At 41.2% G+C, this 18057-nt stretch overlaps 1 pseudogene; it reads left to right on the plus strand.

The window, feature by feature from the left end:
• Positions 1–16783: 16783 nt before the first annotated feature.
• On the plus strand, positions 16784–17849 carry LOC138846862 (Krueppel-like factor 13 pseudogene; annotated as a pseudogene).
• Positions 17850–18057: the final 208 nt, after the last annotated feature.

The raw sequence follows: 18057 nt of genomic DNA on the forward strand, positions 1-18057 counted from the left end.
AGAGAAGAGCCAAACCTCTGCACCCAATGACTGAGGGAGCCTTGTGAGCTGAGACTGTGGGGACTTGGTGTCTACATGAGAGGCTACAGGGTATAGCTGTGTCTCTGGGCATCACTGGGAGTGGCCCCAAATGATCAGTGCTCCACATGATCAGTGGTTGCCTGGAGTGGGTCATGGCTGTGGGAACCATACTCAGGGTGAGGACTGTGCAGATAATTTCTGTGGTTCATACAGCAGTGCAGATAAGTGTTGAACACACTGGTAACTAACAAGTGGGCATCACTCAGCTTGGAGGAGAAGAGGTGAAGGGGTGATCACATCAACAGAGGTGAAAAATTCCCTCTTCTTTTAAAAAGAATGGATCTTCTAAGCCCAACTTGGGTCTTACCCTAGATAATTGCCCCAGCCTATAGTACTGACCAGAACTCCTGGGCCACGCCCAGCACACACTTCTTGGTGTTCCCTGAAAGTGCAGACATTCTACTAAGCCATAGATGAATAGGTCAGAGATAAAAGACATCAAAGGAAAAAAACCAAGACACCACAAATGCCTAAAAATAAATGTAGCAATTCAAGAAACAAGACAAAGGAAGACACCTTGATCCCCATAAAGGAACACAACAATATATCAACATTAGAATGTGAAGATGAAGAGATTAATGAAATACAGGAAATGAATTCCAAAGATTAAACCTAGGATTAATCAAAAGCAATCTGAAACAAATCCACGAACAAAAGAAAAATGTACATGAAATGAATCAATTTTTCCCATGAAATTGAGATTTCAAATATAAATCAAAATGAAATATTAAATGAAGAACTCAATAGATCAAATATAAAATGATCAAATATAAATAAATATAAATATAAAATAGATCAACTATAAAGTGGAAAAGCAGTGGAAAGCCTTAACAAAAATTCAGTGAGCCATTGGTATTATCTGAACTAGAAGACAAGTCTTTTGAAATCTTTCAGTCAGATAAAAGAAAACACAAAGAAGAAAATAGAAAACTTAAGAACAGTGTTGGAGATTTATAAGATACTATCAAGCAATCAACATACAGTTCTTAGGAGTTCCAAAAGCCCTGGATATAGAGAATGGACTAGAAGGCCTATTTAGTGAAATAACTACAGAAAACAACCCCAATTTAGAGAACCAAAGGGACATCTAATAACAGGAAACACAGACAACTCCTAATAGACATGACCAGACATGACTTCACCATGACACACTGTAGTCAAACTTTCAAGAGAAAAACAAAGAAAAAGGTTTAAAATGTGCAGAAGAGAAATGTCAGACTACTATCAGAGGATCTAAAATTATAATCAAAGCTAACTTCTCATCAGAAACCATATAGGTTAGAAAAGAATGGGGAGATATAGTCCAAGTCTTAAGAGAAGAAAACTTCAACCCAGAATGCTGTACCCTGCAAAGCTCTCATTTATGAATGAAAGTGAAATAAACACCTTCCATAGCAAACAGAAATTAAAATAATGTGTCAATAATTCATCCAGCTTTACAAAACATGCTTAAGGGTGTTACACCCAGAAGCACAGAAAGATAACCATGATTATGAAAGAATATGAAGGCAGAAAACACTCAATGAAAGTACAAAAGTAGGCCGGCTCCATGGCTCAATGAGCTAATCCTCCGCCTTGTGGTGCTGGCACACTGGGTTCTAGTCCCAGTCGGGGTGCCAGATTCTGTCCCGGTTGCCCCTCTTCCAGTCCAGCTCTCTGCTGTGGCCCAGGAAGGCAGTGGAGGATGGCCCAAGTCCTTGGGTCCTGCACCCACATGGGAGACCAGGAGAGGCACCTGGCTCCTGGCTTTGGATCAGTGCGATGCGCCAGCTGCAGTGCACTGGCCGCGGCAGCCATTGGAGGGTGAACCAACGGCAAAAGGAAGACCTTTCTCTCTCTGTCTCTCTCTCTCATTGTCCACTCTGCCTTTCAAAAAATAAATAAATAAAAAAATTTTTTAAAATCACAAAAGTAATCCAAAGTAAACAATATAAATATTTATGAAAAAATGGCAGGGTCAAATCGTTATTTGTCAATAGTCACATTGAATGTAAATGGCCTCAACTCTCCAGATAAAAGATACGGACTGGCTGACTGTATTAAAAAAAAACATAATATATTGTTTGTGTAAATGTAAGCTGGTAAAGCCACCATGGAAGACAATATGGAGATACCTCAGAAATTTGAGCATAGACCTAGCATATGACCCAGCCATCCCACTCCTGGGAATTTATCCAAGGGAAATGAAATCAGCAAATGAAAGAGTGATCTGTACCCCCCATGTTTATTGCAGCTCAAATCACAATAGGTAGGATATGGAATCAACCCAAATACCCATCAGTTCAAGACTGGATAAAGAAATTATGGGATATACACAGTGAAATACTACACAGCAGTAATAAAAAAAACTAAATTCAGTCATTTGCAACAGAATGGATGGAACTGGAAAACATCATACTTACTGAAATAAGCCAGTGACTAAAAGACAAATATCATATGTTCTCCCTGAACTATGACAACTACTAGAGCACCTAAAATGTAATCTATAGAAGTGAAATTGACTCTTTGAGAAGCAATTACTTTCAACACCCCTTGTCTTGACTACAGAAGAATAGTTTCTTTTCCATACAATTTGTTGAACACTTTACTTCTCAGAGAGTTAATCATATGTGTATAAAGTTAACTGAAAATAGATCTTGGTAAAAAACAAGAATGTAAATAGGAGAGGGAGGAGGAAGCGGGTAGGAGATTAATGGTGGGAAGGATCATCATGTTCCTAAAGATGTAATTATGAAATATATGCAATTTGTATTCTTTAAATAAAAGGAATATAAGGGGAAAAAAGAAAGGATCTTTAAGGGCCAACGAATGGAACAGCAGATTATCCTGCAGCCTGGAGTGAGGGCATCCCATAAAACTCACAGTACAATTGCAACCACTCTCCATGCAGTCATCCATTCTTTTAAGTTGGACACATGCTACAATTTTGAATTGATACTTTTGTTACTATACTCCAGAGTGCTAAGATTAAAAATATTTTGAAGTATCTGTTTCCTTTTATAGTTATCAATTTGAATATATAGCACTGCTTCTTTTAATGATTTAAAAAGTATATGGAATAATAGAAAAACTCTTAATATCAATGAACCTTTTCACATAAGAAATATAACTAGAAGTCATTTTGAATATTAAATTCCCTACTCATTTTTATATAAAATATTGTTATATGCTCATAAGATATATACATATAAAGGAAAAATCATAAGAAAAATTCTGTATGTGTATACATATGTGTATCAGCAATTACTCTTCATGCTACCACTCATTTAATTATTTTGTACTGTTTCTTTCAAGTTTTGTCGGAAGTATGCATCTATGCATATTTAAACTCTTATAGTCCATACAACTTGGATCCATGAGATTTTAATTATCTTCATGTTGAATGATACTACTTATGTCCAGAGAAACATTTATTTATCACATATCTCAATAAAGAGAACATTAAGAGCACTTATGAATTACTATATACTTATATTTTATGTTTACTACACTTGTGTTTATTCTTAGACAACTTTGTACAAACGTGTCATCCAGAATAGATTTGTCTGCACTTGTTTCTTTTAATCTGGCATTAAATATATAAGCTTCATAAATGTAGTTGCTGTAGTTTGTTATCAATTCTGTATAGTATACAAGAATATGAATAAGCTATATGTAAATTAGCCATTTCCTATTAATGAACATTCACATAGTTTACCTTTGTTCTTGTTAATAATGGTATTACTGTATAAACATCTCTATTCACTTCTCCAGGTGTACATAAGCAATATAGTTTCTGTGATATCATGTCCTAGAATTAAATGCTTATTGTAGGGTATGTACTTCATTTTCCTGGATAATGCAAACTATTTTGGAAAAGAGCTGTACTAATTACCCCTCAACCAGTAAAAGTCACTGTTGCTCTGTAATTTGTCAATGCTGGTATTGTCAGATATAAATAATTTAAATTCTGATGTGAATTAAATGCTGTTTATTTTTATTACAATTTAAGTTTCTCAGCTGGTGCCATGGCTCAATAGGCTAATCCTCTGCCTACGGCGCCAGTACACCGGGTTCTAGTCCCGGTCGGGGCACCGGATTCTGTCCAGGTTGCCCCTCTTCCAGTCCAGCTCTCTGCTGTGGTCCTGGAAGGCAGTGGAGGATGGCCCAAGTCCTTGGGCCCTGCACCTGCATGGGAGACCAGGAGAGGTACCTGGCTCCTGGCTTCGGATCAGCATGGTGCGCTGGCCACAGCACACTGGCTGCAGCGACCATTGAAGGGTGAACCAACGGTTAAGGAAGACCTTTCTCTCTGTCTGTCTCTCTCTCTCACTGTCCACTCTGCCTGTCAAAAAAAAAAAAAAAAACAATTTAAGTTTCTCTCTACAAGGGGGAATTTTTTTTTAATATTTATTTATCTGAAAATCTGAAAGTAAGAGTTACAAAGAAAGAATGAAAGAGACAGCAAGAGAGATCTTCTATCACTGGTTCATACCCCAGATGCAACAATGACCAAGGCTACGCCAGGCAGAAAGTAGCAGCCAGGAGGTCTCCCACATGGGTAGTAGGTCTCCCACATGGGTAGCAGGTCCCAAATACCTGGGCCACCTTGCACTACTTTTTCCAGGCCATCATCAGAAAGCTTGATCAGAAGTAGAGCAGCTGGGACATAAACTGGCATCCATATGGAATGCTGGATTTCCAGGTGGCATCATTACCCACACCACAACGCAGGTTCTCTGAATGTTTTTCTATGGTTGGTGATTGTTCTAGTTTCTTAGTCTATAAAGTGTATATTCATGTCTTTTGTCTATTCTTCTATGGTTATCTTTTTTCTTTTTCTTACAGCATTAGCAGTTCTTTATATATTATGGGTATTAATCTCATTAGTAAACATAAGTATCTTGTCTTTCAGGATTGCATTTTCATTCTTTTTATGGTAATTTCAGCAGGACACACATTCCTAATATTACTAAAGTGGTATTTGTCATTTTTTTCTTAAATTCTTTACATATCTTTTTTCCATTTTTTATTTTTAATTTATTTAAGGAATACAAATTTCATGCATTTCATATACACAAACTTAGCAACATAGTGATTCTTCACACATTATCTTCATCCCTGTCCATATTGCCATACTTCTTCCTATTCCCTCTCTGATTCCCATTCTTATTTTTTACAAAGATCTATTTTCATTCAACTTTATACTCATAAGATTAACCCTACACTAAGAGTTCAACAAATAATATGAAGAAAAACAAAACAAAACAAAACAAAAAACATTGCTTCTCAACAGTGAGATACAGGCTGTTCAGAATCATCACATCTCTAAGTGTCAATTCTACTCCTATAGACTGCCTTTTAGATGCCTTTTTGATATGCTGGCCTGACTTTAATATAAAGCATAAATAGCACTTCTGAGTTTCTGAAGACTTAGTAACTCCATACATAACAATGTTAAGAATACTAATCTGTGCTTGCTAGATTTGTTATGTCATACACAAGAGTGTAGCTATGATTCATTAATAAGGTTGGATGCACAAATATTTCATGATAAATTGGATAATCTTGACTAAACAAACTATTATTTATTGAATAATATTTTGCATTTTGCTTGGGCCAAATATATCATTATGCTATGCCACCCTCACACGTTTTACTTAATGTTTCTAATATTGTTTTGTCATTATTTTCTAATGGATAAACTAATTTTCCTGAGTAAGATTATGAAAAAGTTGCTCTGTCTATCAATGGTATAAAAACAAAAAATCAGCACCCTGGTAGACATTTTTTAACATAGCAATGCTGTTTCAGACATAATGACTGCTGTTCATTCATTCATTGTGACTGGCCAATGGAATGAACCAAAACATGGAAACTTTCTCTCTTTTTCTGTGTTTCTCTTTCCTACTCAAGAAATAGATTTCTAAAAATCAATTAAAAGGTTAAGTACCTCAAATGTTAGTAAATAGTGGTATTTAGTGAGTTTAAATATAATCGAGTTATAAAATGATATCTATACATGTACTATAGATATACTGTGTTCATTCTCCCACCAATTGTACACTATTCTTAAGCACTTTCATAGAACAAGATCTATCATTCTTTTATATTAAAAACAGTGAGGTGGTGATCTTTTCACTAATATGTCTTTGCTGTGATTTAAATACTTTTGTAGAATAAATATCTAAAGGATTATTTTTCCCAAGAATTTTTGTCTTCATTGTTGTTTAAAATTGTGAGAAATATTTAGATGTATATATTTGTTTAGTAAAACAAAGTACAGAATAATAATATGTACAAGAAACTTTGACTAATAAACAACCTAGTATATTATATATGATGTGACAATCGAAAGAAATAGTGTATTTTCTACCTTTCTACTGCAGTTGAAAAGTTCAATAAAATAAATAACTCAAAAAGTGTGATAGTTTTAAACACTTAAAATTTTTGTCTGTGCAAAAAAGATATAGCTGTGTTTTGTTAGCAGTTTTCATGTGAGAGAATGATGGCAGAGATTTTGTTTATGAATTTTCGTAAATCATAGCAATTAACATAACAGTGTACATTTAATCTCTCACACTGTAATATTTATTAGAAATCATGTAGAATGTATATAAATACAGTCTACAAGACACCCTACTCTTACATGTCCCTCAGTAATTATCCAGATTCCCTCTTGGTTATAGACTTACCAAGACCAGCTGCAAGTAAAGCCTAAGGAAGAGAACACGATCCAAACTGTGGATACCGTAGTGACACATCCCACATCTCATCTCATGGATTGGGCCATTTTCAGAGACATCTTCCTTGAGAAAGCACTTCTCCCCAAATGCAATTACAATATTGACCCTGGTCAGTATCAGCCAGAATCACATGACCCAAAAATCAGCTCAGTGCTGACAGGGACAGCAGTAGATATGGGGCAGGCACTTGTACACTCAGAACTGAAGCCTTTGCTTCTGCATTTGGGGAGGGTGCAGTCTGAGGCCCCTGCAACTTTCCTGGTGTTGTATGCTTTGGTCAGCAGCATTCCACAGTGACCACAGGCTTAGCATCACAAGTGCCCAGCAGGTCACTAATTTTCAGGACTAAGTTAAAGACCTCTTGAAAAATATCTTAAGTATCTGCAGGGATGTGAGCTCAGGACCTAAGAAACTACCAAGTGACTCATTCATTCTGAACCATGGCACAGCAGGTTTGCAACCAACTGTGACCAGCCCTAGATCAGTACTGGAGAATTAGACCCTGGTGTGCAGTAACAAGGTCTTTAGTTTGTTCTCACAGTTCTACCTAGACAGGAGGGAAAGGCAGGGACTGGGAAGGTGGCCATAGAGCACCAGATATGGCAGTGGTTTGGGGAATTTTCTGAATGTATCTTACCAAAACTACGTGAAACAAGGATGAAGCAAGTGTTATGAACAAGGAAGTGGGCTTGGGCTCAGGATTTATAGGCTGACTGCACACAGGAAAAGGAGGGGCCAGTGTGACTAGGGTGACCATCACATCCTCTGGGCCTGACAGGTGTTAGATGGGGGAATCAGGTGTTGCATGCAGTCAGTGAATAGGAGAGACAGATGGACAAGTGGACACCTTCTTAGGGTTGTGACAATGCCACTCTTGATGGCACCAAGCTGCACGATCCCAACAATAACCAATTCTCAGGTCATAACTGAACATCAGTCAGTTCCTGTGGATGGTTACTGTGGGTAAGCAGCTCACCCAACCATGGGCAGTCCATCTGTTCTCATGAGAAGCCTCTCTCAGTTCCTAACAACAATAATGTATTCTGCCTGGAAAGGACAGCCTGAAATCAAAGCCAGTATCTCCCATGGACACCAAGGAACTTTGCCCAGCCTTGTGCTCTCTGTGTTCCCTGCCCATACTGGATGATCCTTAAGGGCCACCTTGTTCCTTTCCTCCTCAGTTTCCTGGCTGAATCATGGGGCCTGATGGGAGCAATGCTGCTGATTCTGTGATCCTCCACAGGAGGTGGATGGCACATACCTCTTTCTGCCTTGCTTTACAGTTAGAAGAAGCTGCCATATGACAAGGTTATGTGGACTGTGGGCAATCTCAGCAGTTAGCTGAGCCCAGGTACATTTCTCCCCCCCCCACCTTCTGCCAGTCAGGTAAACTACTGGGTGTGGCCAGGCGCATTACGCCCACCTGGGAAGCCAATTGACCTTCAATCTGATTCAATAGGTATATTGGTGCCAGTGTCCATTCTGTCCAATGGTTAGTGTTCCTCAGAGTTGGTTACACCCCTTTCACCTGCCCTTTATAATGTACGTGCCTGTGAATAAACACAGACATGTTCACAGAAGTCTGTCCCCCATGTCTTTGTGGAGGAAAAAGGTACCACCACCCTGCTCATCCTCGAATGTGGCTTAGCAAGATGAAGCAGCATCTGGCAATCAAACATGGACCTCAATGCATAAGGTAGATGAAGAGCAAAGACATCTCCTCCCAGGTGGAGAGGCATATCCCATTGGCTGGGTGCCCATTACCACCTCCACTAGATGAAGAGAAAACTCCTATATGTCTCATTATAGAGATCTGCCTCACAGGCTTCTGGGCCTCTCTGTCAGGAGAGAGGAAATTGCATCTGGTCATAGAGGCTACTCCCATGACTGGCCCCAAAGACTTCTGTCTGCCACTGCCACAAGCTTCTCATGTGGGAAAGCAACTCAGCAACATGGTGAAAAATAGCCACCCACATCTTTAAGCTCTGCTTCTCCTCCTACGCTCATCCTGCTCCACACCCCCTGCCCAGACCGCAGGTGGGGGAGGGGGAAAATGGAGATTGGGTGTGCTTGCGATGTACAGTGTGCTCTTGCAGATCTGTCCCAGACTGGTATTGGCTTCCCACCAGTGGGCAAATTCTACAGGGGGAGGGAACCTCACTCATGGCCACGGTGGCATCCACAGGTGCCATAGCAACCTGCATTCTGGCAGCTCAGACATGTGCCCCAGCCCCAGGACACCATGAGGGATGAGGGCAGTACCCACTCCAGCAAGCCCAACCTGGGCTCCCATGGCTCTGCAGCTCCTTTGCCAACCTGCTGCTGACACAGGTGAGAAAGATCTTTCAATTAACCCTATAATTACCATCACAGGTTGTCCCCACCTTGTAACTGAATACCAAGAAGAAATTTCTCTCTTTGAATCCAGGTGAATTGCTGCCTTCAAAAATATTGCCTTGGACCTGTGCTGTGGCTCACTTGGCTAATCTTTTGCCTGCGGCACTGGCACCCCAGGTTCTAGTCCCAGTTGGCGTGCTGTATTCTGTCCCAGTTGCTCCTCTTCCAGTCCAGCTCTCTGCTGTGGCCCAGGAAGGCAGTGGAGGATGGCCCAAGTGCTTGGGCCCTGCACTCACATGGGAGACCAGGAGGAAACACCTGGCTCCTGGCTTCAGATTGGCACAGCACACTGGCCATAGTGGCCATCTGGGTGCTGAACCAACGGAAAGGAAGACCTGTCTCTCTGTCTCTCTCTCACTGTCTAGCTATGTCTGTCAAAAAATTGCTTTGTAACTCACTGAATTTACTTTGCAATCTATATTTTAACAGGTTTCCAATGCTATAGCAACACGCAATCAATCAGTGTTCAATGAAAACAGCAGAGTAATCAATGCTAATTATAGAAAAATGGAATTTTAGTTTTGAGTAAGTTCAGATACCGATATAATATCAGAATCTTAAGTCATTTAGGTTAAGTGCTAAATGTAAAATAGTTCCATACCGCTTTGAATTAACTAAGCTCAAAATCTGATGTTACCTTATTTTTAAAAAAGTCTTAAATTTGGAGATTTCTAAAGGAATATTTCAAAATGTAAATCAAGGAAATTGGTAGATGAAAAAAAGCTATTAGTCTAGTCTAGTTTTAGTTCTATTTGACATAGAACTAAAATATATTAAAACAACAAGGTTTTTTACAATACATATATTAATAAATATCCAAACTAGTGTCAAAAATCTATGCAAAATCCCACAGCAACTTCTTTTTTTTTTTTTTGACAGGCAGAGTGGACAGTGAGAGAGAGAGACAGAGAGAAAGGTCTTCCTTTGCCGTTGGTTCACCCTCCCATGGCCGCCGCGGCCGGCGCGCTGCGGCCGGCGCACCACGCTGATCCGATGGCAGGAGCCAGGAGCCAGGTGCTTTTCCTGGTCTCCCATGGGGTGCAGGGCCCAAGCACCTGGGCCATCCTCCACTGCACTCCCTGGCCACAGCAGAGAGCTGGCCTGGAAGAGGGGCAACCCGGACAGAATCCGGCACCCCAACCGGGACTAGAACCCGGTGTGCCGGCGCCGCTAGGCGGAGGATTAGCCTAGTGAGCAGCGGCGCCGGCCCCACAGCAACTTCTTTTGATAGCTTTGTTTAATTAATGACTCTGCCAGTAAGCTATTCTGTCTTCCCTAGTTCTGATTGTGTTAAAACTTCCAAATTATGGGATTTGATTCAGTACACCAGCTCTTAAATTTAAGGTTTTATTTATAATTCTTGGCTCAACTAAAAAATACAGATTTTGTATTATGTTAAAGTAATCTATTATGTTCTCTTAATAGCTAAAATAGTTGAGTTCTTACTGGAGTTATGATTTGTTTAAATATATGCTTATTCTAAAACATGTGAGTAATCACTTTATAACCATAATCAGATTTGGTGTATATGATGTCATGATGTAAAAGGATCCTATTTCAACCTGATATTTTAGATTTTGAGCCTTCTTGGCATCCTTTACAGGAATTCAAAAAAGCAAAATTCCAAAAAAAATTGGGCTTTGAAATTTCCACATGGGCCCATGGAAATGACAAAGACACATGTCTGTCATCTTGTAGAGATACCAACTAATCAGGCTATTTGAATTATATTAGAAGTACTGTCAAGATGTGAAGTGATGATAAATTTTAAATTTTGATAATATAAAGTACTACTGATACAAATGTCTAAAGGTTAAAAATTCTAATGATCTTGTATTACTAGATGTGATGATTATCTTAATGAGAAAGGCCCAGAGGAATGAAAGGGTTATTTCTCTTACAAGATCCTACAGATGCTTTGAAAAATACTATATGGAGTAAGCGAGTACCTCTTTTTGGTTAATGAGTTTATAGTTTTAAACATGGCTATTTGAATTCTTGTCATCCACAGTTTTGTATACCAGACTTGCTGCTCATAAAACACAAAACATTATTGTTTCTGTGTTTAAATGTGTCATTTTAGGTTTTGAAGGACCTCTTTTTCCTGACTGTTATTGTGTTCAATATTCTGGGTCAGTCCTATGAGCAGATAAAGCCAATAATGTACTAGGTTCCAATTTCAAGAAGTTTGATTTATTTAGATTACTAAGAAGGGAAAGTAATTCTCATTGGTTTTTGGTAATAAAACACAGCTGAAGTTTTTGGGAAACTATTACCAAAGCTGCTTCATTGTTTTATCTTATATGTTTTGTTATGCATGTGTACATATTGTACATCTGAATAGGAAAATTTATTAAAAGCTCCATCTTAATTGGCTTATAAATTAAAAATTGCTCATAAATTTAAACTGATCAAATTGATCAAAGATATTTTTAATTCATGTGACCTAAATATCTTTGTCAGATGTTTAAAATCTATTGGTAAGATGAAACTAAAAATGCTTCATATGTGTGTGCTTAAGTTTGCTGGTTAAGCAAGCTACACTGTGTTAGATATTTAAGAGAGATTTCCAAAGACATGCATTCTTAAAATTTATAAAATACATTGGACCTTCTAGTAAATATTTTCATAAGTTGTTATTTAATGGTTGAAACTGCTGTTCCCTCATTTCTCTATTCTTTAAGTTGGGAAACATACTCTGTGCTTAGGGATTCTGCAAGATGCACAGACTGATTTTCAGATATTATGAAAGGAGTGGCTAACATTTTTACATAATAGCATGACCAAAATGAGAGCTTAAATTGTAACTTTACTACTAAATTCTTTCACCATGGGATCTCAAATCCCTTTGGGCTAGATGGTGAAAGTGGTGTGTTAAGCTTTAATGTGATTATGCAAATTAGATTGTTTTGAAATGACCATATTAGATAGGATTTTTTAAAGCCATTATACAGATAGGGCTAATTGTTACAGTGATCATATCAACAAAATTAATAAAATTATAGAGGAGTGAATGCTCTGACATGGAAAGCAGTTCTTGCAGCAGACTCATAGAGTGGCAATCACTTTAAGTAGCACTCAGTGACCTCAGAATTAGCCTTAAAGGCGTTCTAGTCTGGGGAAAGGCTCACAAGAGTATTTCAGGTGTGAAAATCCAGGACACTTGAGGGAAAATGTGTCCCTGCATGGAGAACTTCTCTAGGTGAAATCCCAGTGGAAAAAATGGTCATCAAAGAAGGGTGTACTTTTCTCCAAAGGGAGGAGAGGACTTTCACTTTGTTTATGGCCTTGTCTGAATACTGACAGAGTCTGTGGATTCAGAAGGCTTCCACAACCTAGGCAGCTCATGTCAAGAGCTTCAGGTGATCACAGATATCACACATAAGAGTGTTAGTTGTTAAATTAACAATAGGAGTCACTGTGTATTAACTTCCCATGCAGGACCTTAATACTACACTTAAAAAAAAAGAGGGAGGAGTATGGCACCCATCCGCGAGCATGTTAACTTTGCTCCTTTCACCTTAAAGATAATCTTTAGTACAGCAGAGTTACATTTTGTAATGGTTCTGGCAAAGAAGCCCTCATAGTGCATAGAAAGGACCCAAAGTTTCGCAGGTCCAAAGAAATCCTGGGACTCCTTTATTGTCCTGTTACAAAACAAGGCAATATCATTATGTTCCCTCACAGTGAGCTGAAAAAATAACCCCCCAAAATAAAACCCATGAGCAGATCTACAGTAAAGATGGAGTTCAGGCAAAGCTGCAGAATTATGCCTTCCTGTTGACTGAGCTGTGACAGTGCTCCTGTTTTACAAGCAGGGATGGCGCTGTGGTGCTGTGGGTTAACACCCTGGCCTGAAGTGCCAGCATCCCATATGGGTGCTGGTTCAAGCCCTGGCTGCTCCACTTCTGATCCAGCTCTCTGCTATGGCCTGGGATAGCAGTAGAAGATGGCACAAGTCCTTGGGCCCCTGCACCCAAGTGGGAGACTAGGAAGAAGTTCCTGGCTCCTGGCTTGGATTGGTGCAACAGCTCCGGCCATTGCATCCATGTGGGGAGTGAACCAGTGGATGGAAGACCTCGCTCTCTCTCTGTCTCTACCTCTCTCTAACTCTGTCTTTCAAAGAAATAAAAAATAAATCCTTAAAAAAAGAAAATGAAATACTCAAAACACATATAGAGTCATGTATTTCCTGACACTTTCTAAAGCATTTGTTTTCAATGCCAAGATAAGAAACTATTTACTATAGAGAAGAAAAATTCCTCATCTAAAATCCAAAATATAGAAATCTGTACAACTTTGCAGCAATCTGTGCAAACTTACACTGGTTCTTAATTTACCCAATAAAACATGACTAACAAAGTTAATGAAATAGATAGTAGTTTTTGGGAAAGACTTTTACATAATTAAGTCCAAGGAGAGTTACAAACCAGACCTCTACTTTCTAAAATTAAATTGTTTACTCAGTCTTAGAAAACTACAAACTAAGAAATGTACAGAAAGCTGGCTGGTGCCTCGTGTCTTCTCAAGAGCCTTTTTTTAAAGCCTGCTGACATGGAAGATTCTGGTCACTTGCTACTTTAAAGGCCAAAAAAACAGCATACAAAATCTGGCCATTTCCCTAGGTCATGCTTACTAGTTTGTCTTTATGTACATTTATAGATATTCAAGTGCTAGATAAAAGTCTTGTCATAAAATTTCCAGTACTACTATTCTAAATATTAAAAATTTCCAGTACTACTATTTTTATCTTTCCTAGTGAACTACCAAAAAATTATGATAATTTTCAAGCATTAATAGTGAAAATTTATCTGGAAGGTTTAAATGCAGAGAACAAGTCATTGAAATATTGATTTTCATTAAAGAGAAGGATTTAAAACTTTAGGTATAATGCCTGGGAGAAACTGAAACATAGGACTTCACTCCCTAGGAAATAAAGTGATCATTTACTTGGTCTAAAAGGCTAACGAGTCATTGAAAGGGACTGTACAACCCATGGCTTTTGACACTTAAAAATTATTTGATCATTCTATCTTGTGTAAGGTCTTCACAGCTATGACATGGTTTAAGTTCCATAATGTATCCTCAAGAGGAGCTCACACAAAACAAAAGTCAAATTGTCCATCCATTATAAGATGTCTTTCCAGACTATCTTAACCTAATAGTCATCATATTGTAGTTTTTGAAAGGGTTTTTTTCTACTCAAGAGAACCATCCTTTTTTAAGATTTATTTATTTATTTGAAAGATTTACACAGAGAGAGGAGAGGCAGAGAGAGAGAGGTCTTCCATCTGCTGGTTCGCTCCTCAATTGGGCACAACAGCTGAAGCTGGGCCAATCCGAAGCCAGGAGCCAGGAACTTCTTCTGGATCTCCCATGTGGGTTCAGGGGCCCACAGTCTTAGGCTTTCTTCCACTGCTTTCCCAGGCCCAGAGAGATGGATCAGAAGTAAAGCAACTGGGACTCGAACCAGCACCCATATGGGATGCCTCACTACAGGCAGCAGCTTTACCCACTACCCCACAGCACCGGCCCCGAGAACCCTCCTTTGAGCTGATTCTTCTGCCTACCATTTGCACTTTGGTGCTGTTTTGACTGGGGTTGCCTGCTGGCTAGACTTCCTACAGTGCTCTGATGGGGCTGTACTGTCTGACTCTGTAGAACACTTCATGGGGATCAACCCAGAGTGTAAGTTAGTCTTCAGAGAGTATCCTGAATAGCTCCTGACTGCTCAGTGCAAGCAGAGTATCCAGTTTGTGGCTGATGCCAATAGAAATATGATGGTAACCTGATCCCTTGCACAACTTCTGTGGGAGCCATTGGAGTGTGTAATGCTCTGCCCACCTCTCCTGCAGGTTCTGGAGGACCTTTATCTCTCTCTCTTTGCCTCTCCTTCTCTCGGTGTAGCTCTGACTTTCAAATAAATAAATAAATCTTTTAAAAAAAGATCATTCCCATTCACAGTATTTACAAAAATATTTAAATGCCTTGGATTAAATTTAACCAAGGAGCTTAGCAATTCTATCATGAAAAAATTAAAAACATAGAAAAATAGAAGACACAAAATATGGAAATATCTTCCATGTTCATGGATTGGAAGAATCAATATCATCAGAATGTCCATTCTACCAAAAGCAATTTACAGATTCAGTGTGATCCCAATGAAAATACCAAGGACATTCTTCTCTGATCTAGAAAAAACAATGCTAAAGTCATATGGAACACTACAGACCCTGAATAGCTAAATCAATCTTATAAATAAAACCAAAGCTGGAGGCATCATGAAATCAGATTTCAAGACATACTACAGGATGGTTATAATCAAAACAACCTGGTACTGGCAAATATATATATATATATATGTGTGTGTGTGTGTGTGTGTGTGTGTGTGTGTGTGTGTAGGCCAGTGGAACAAGATAGAAACTCCAGATTAATCTATGCATCTACAACCTACTTATTTTTGACAAAGGAGCTAAAATCAATCCCTGAAACAAGGACAGTCTTCATCAAATGGTGCTAATAAAACTAGATCTCCACATGCATAAGAATGAAACTAGGACCCTACCTTACACCTTACACAAAAATCCTCTCAAAATGGATCAAAGACATAAATCTATGACCCAATACCATCAGATTATTATAGAAAAAATTTGGATAAACTTTGCAAGACATTAACATAGGCAAAGACATTTTGGAAAAGACCCCGGAAGTACAGGCAAACAAAAGCAAAATTGAAAATGGGGTTACTTCAAGCTGAGAAGCTTCACATTGCAAAAGTAACACTCAGCAATGTGAAGAGGCAACTGACAGAATTGGAGAAAATATTTGATAACTATGCAACTGATAAGGGAAAGTGTTAATACCTATGCTCTGTAAAGAGTGTAAGAAATTCAACAACAACAACAAAAAGAATCCAGTTAAGAAATAGGCAAAAGACTTAAGCAAGCATTTTTCAAGAGAGAAAATTCAAATGGCCAACAGACACTTGAAAATATGTTCAGGATTATTAGCCATTAGGGAAATGCAAATCAAAACCACAAAGAGGTTTCACATCACACCAGTTAGAATGGCTGTCATACAGAAATCAACAAATGACAAATGCTGGTGAGGATATGGAGAAAAAGGTACCTTGGTCCACTGTTGGTGAGAATGTAAATTGGTAAATCCATTATGGAAGACAGTATGGAGATATCTCAGAAATCTGAATATAGACCTACTATATGACCCAGACATCCCACTTCTGGGAATTTACCCAACAAAAAGAAACCAGAATATGAAAGAGTTATCTGTACCCCCATGTTCATTGCAGCTCAGTTCACAATAGCTAAGATATGGAAACAAATCAAATGTCCAGCCGGGACGCCCACACTGAGCTGTGGCGCGCACGGCGGCTGTCCCGCCTGCCACAATGCGCGGCGAGACTGCGGCCGCGGCTTGACGCGGGCGTCCCTGACGTCGCCGCTTGGCATCCTTAGGACAGCCCGCCCCCGAGGCCGCGCGGAGCCCCCTGGCCCGCGCCCCCATGCGCTCACGCCTCGGTGGGCGGCCGGGAGGACGCAGAGCCACGCGGGTGACGGCGGACAGAGGCGGCTGCGCGCCCAGCCTAGCCCAGCCCAGCCGAGGAGAGGGCGCGCCGCGCCCCCGCCCCCCGCCCGCTCTCCGGAGGCCGTGGGTGCGGATGCGCGGCTGGCGACTCGCAGCGACCCGCACTGGAGCCCGCAGCATGGCAGCCGCCGCCTATATGGACCACTTTGCCGCCGAGTGCCTCGTGTCCATGTCCAGCCGCGTGGTCGTGCACGGGCCGCGGGAGGCGCCGGAGCCCTGGCCCGAGGGTGCGGCCGCCGCCGCCGCCGCCCCCGTGATGCCCCGCGCCGACGAGCGCAGCGACGGCAAAGACAGCGCCTCGCTGTTCGTGGTGGCGCGGATCCTAGCGGACCTCAACCAACAGGCGCGGGCACCCGCCGCGGCGGAGCGCAGAGAGGGGGCCGCGGCCCGAAAGGCGAGGACCCCGTGCCGCCTGCCGCCTGCCGCCCGCCGCCCCCGGCGGCGAGGGCGCCGCGGCCGCGCCCCCCAGCCCCGCGTGGAGCGAGCCCGAGCGGGAGCAGGCGCCTGCGGGGAGCGGCGAGCCCGGCCTCAGACAAAGGGGTCGACGGGGCCGGAGCCGCGCCGACCTCCAGTCCCCGCAGAGGAAGCACAAGTGCCACTACGCGGGCTGCGAGAAAGTTTACGGGAAATCCTCGCACCTCAAGGCGCACTTGAGAACTCACACAGGTGAGCGGCCCTTCGCCTGCAGCTGGCAGGACTGCAACAAGAAGTTTGCGCGCTCGGACGAGCTGGCGCGGCACTATCGCACGCACACCGGCAAGAAGTTCAGCTGCCCCATCTGCGAGAAGCGCTTCATGCGCAGCGACCACCTGACGAAGCATGCGCGACGCCACGCCAACTTCCACCCGGGCATGCTGCAGCGGCGCGGCGGGGGCTCGCGGACCGGCTCGCTGAGCGACTACAGCCGCTCAGACGCCAGCAGCCCCACCATCAGCCCGGCCAGCTCGCCGTGAGCACGCCGGCCCCGTCCTGTCCTTTTGTAATGAGAACGAAGCCGCGAACTTAGGAAAAGTCCACGGGAAAACACTTTTCTTCACCTCAGGTGTCAGTCAGTTTTTTTTTTTTTAAGGAAAAAAAAAAGCCACAATGAAAAATTTCCAAAAATACCATTCACAAATTGCACAACAGACGTACCCATGAAGTTGAGATTCAGTGGTGTTGAACCCCCTTTCTCAGGGATGGACGCGTTCTGTGAGGTCAGTGAGGACACCCCTTCCTGGCGCCTTACTCTGTACATAGATTTGCACTC

Source organism: Oryctolagus cuniculus, chromosome 19 (genome assembly GCF_964237555.1).
Source record: "Oryctolagus cuniculus chromosome 19, mOryCun1.1, whole genome shotgun sequence".
Lineage (NCBI taxonomy): Eukaryota > Metazoa > Chordata > Mammalia > Lagomorpha > Leporidae > Oryctolagus > Oryctolagus cuniculus.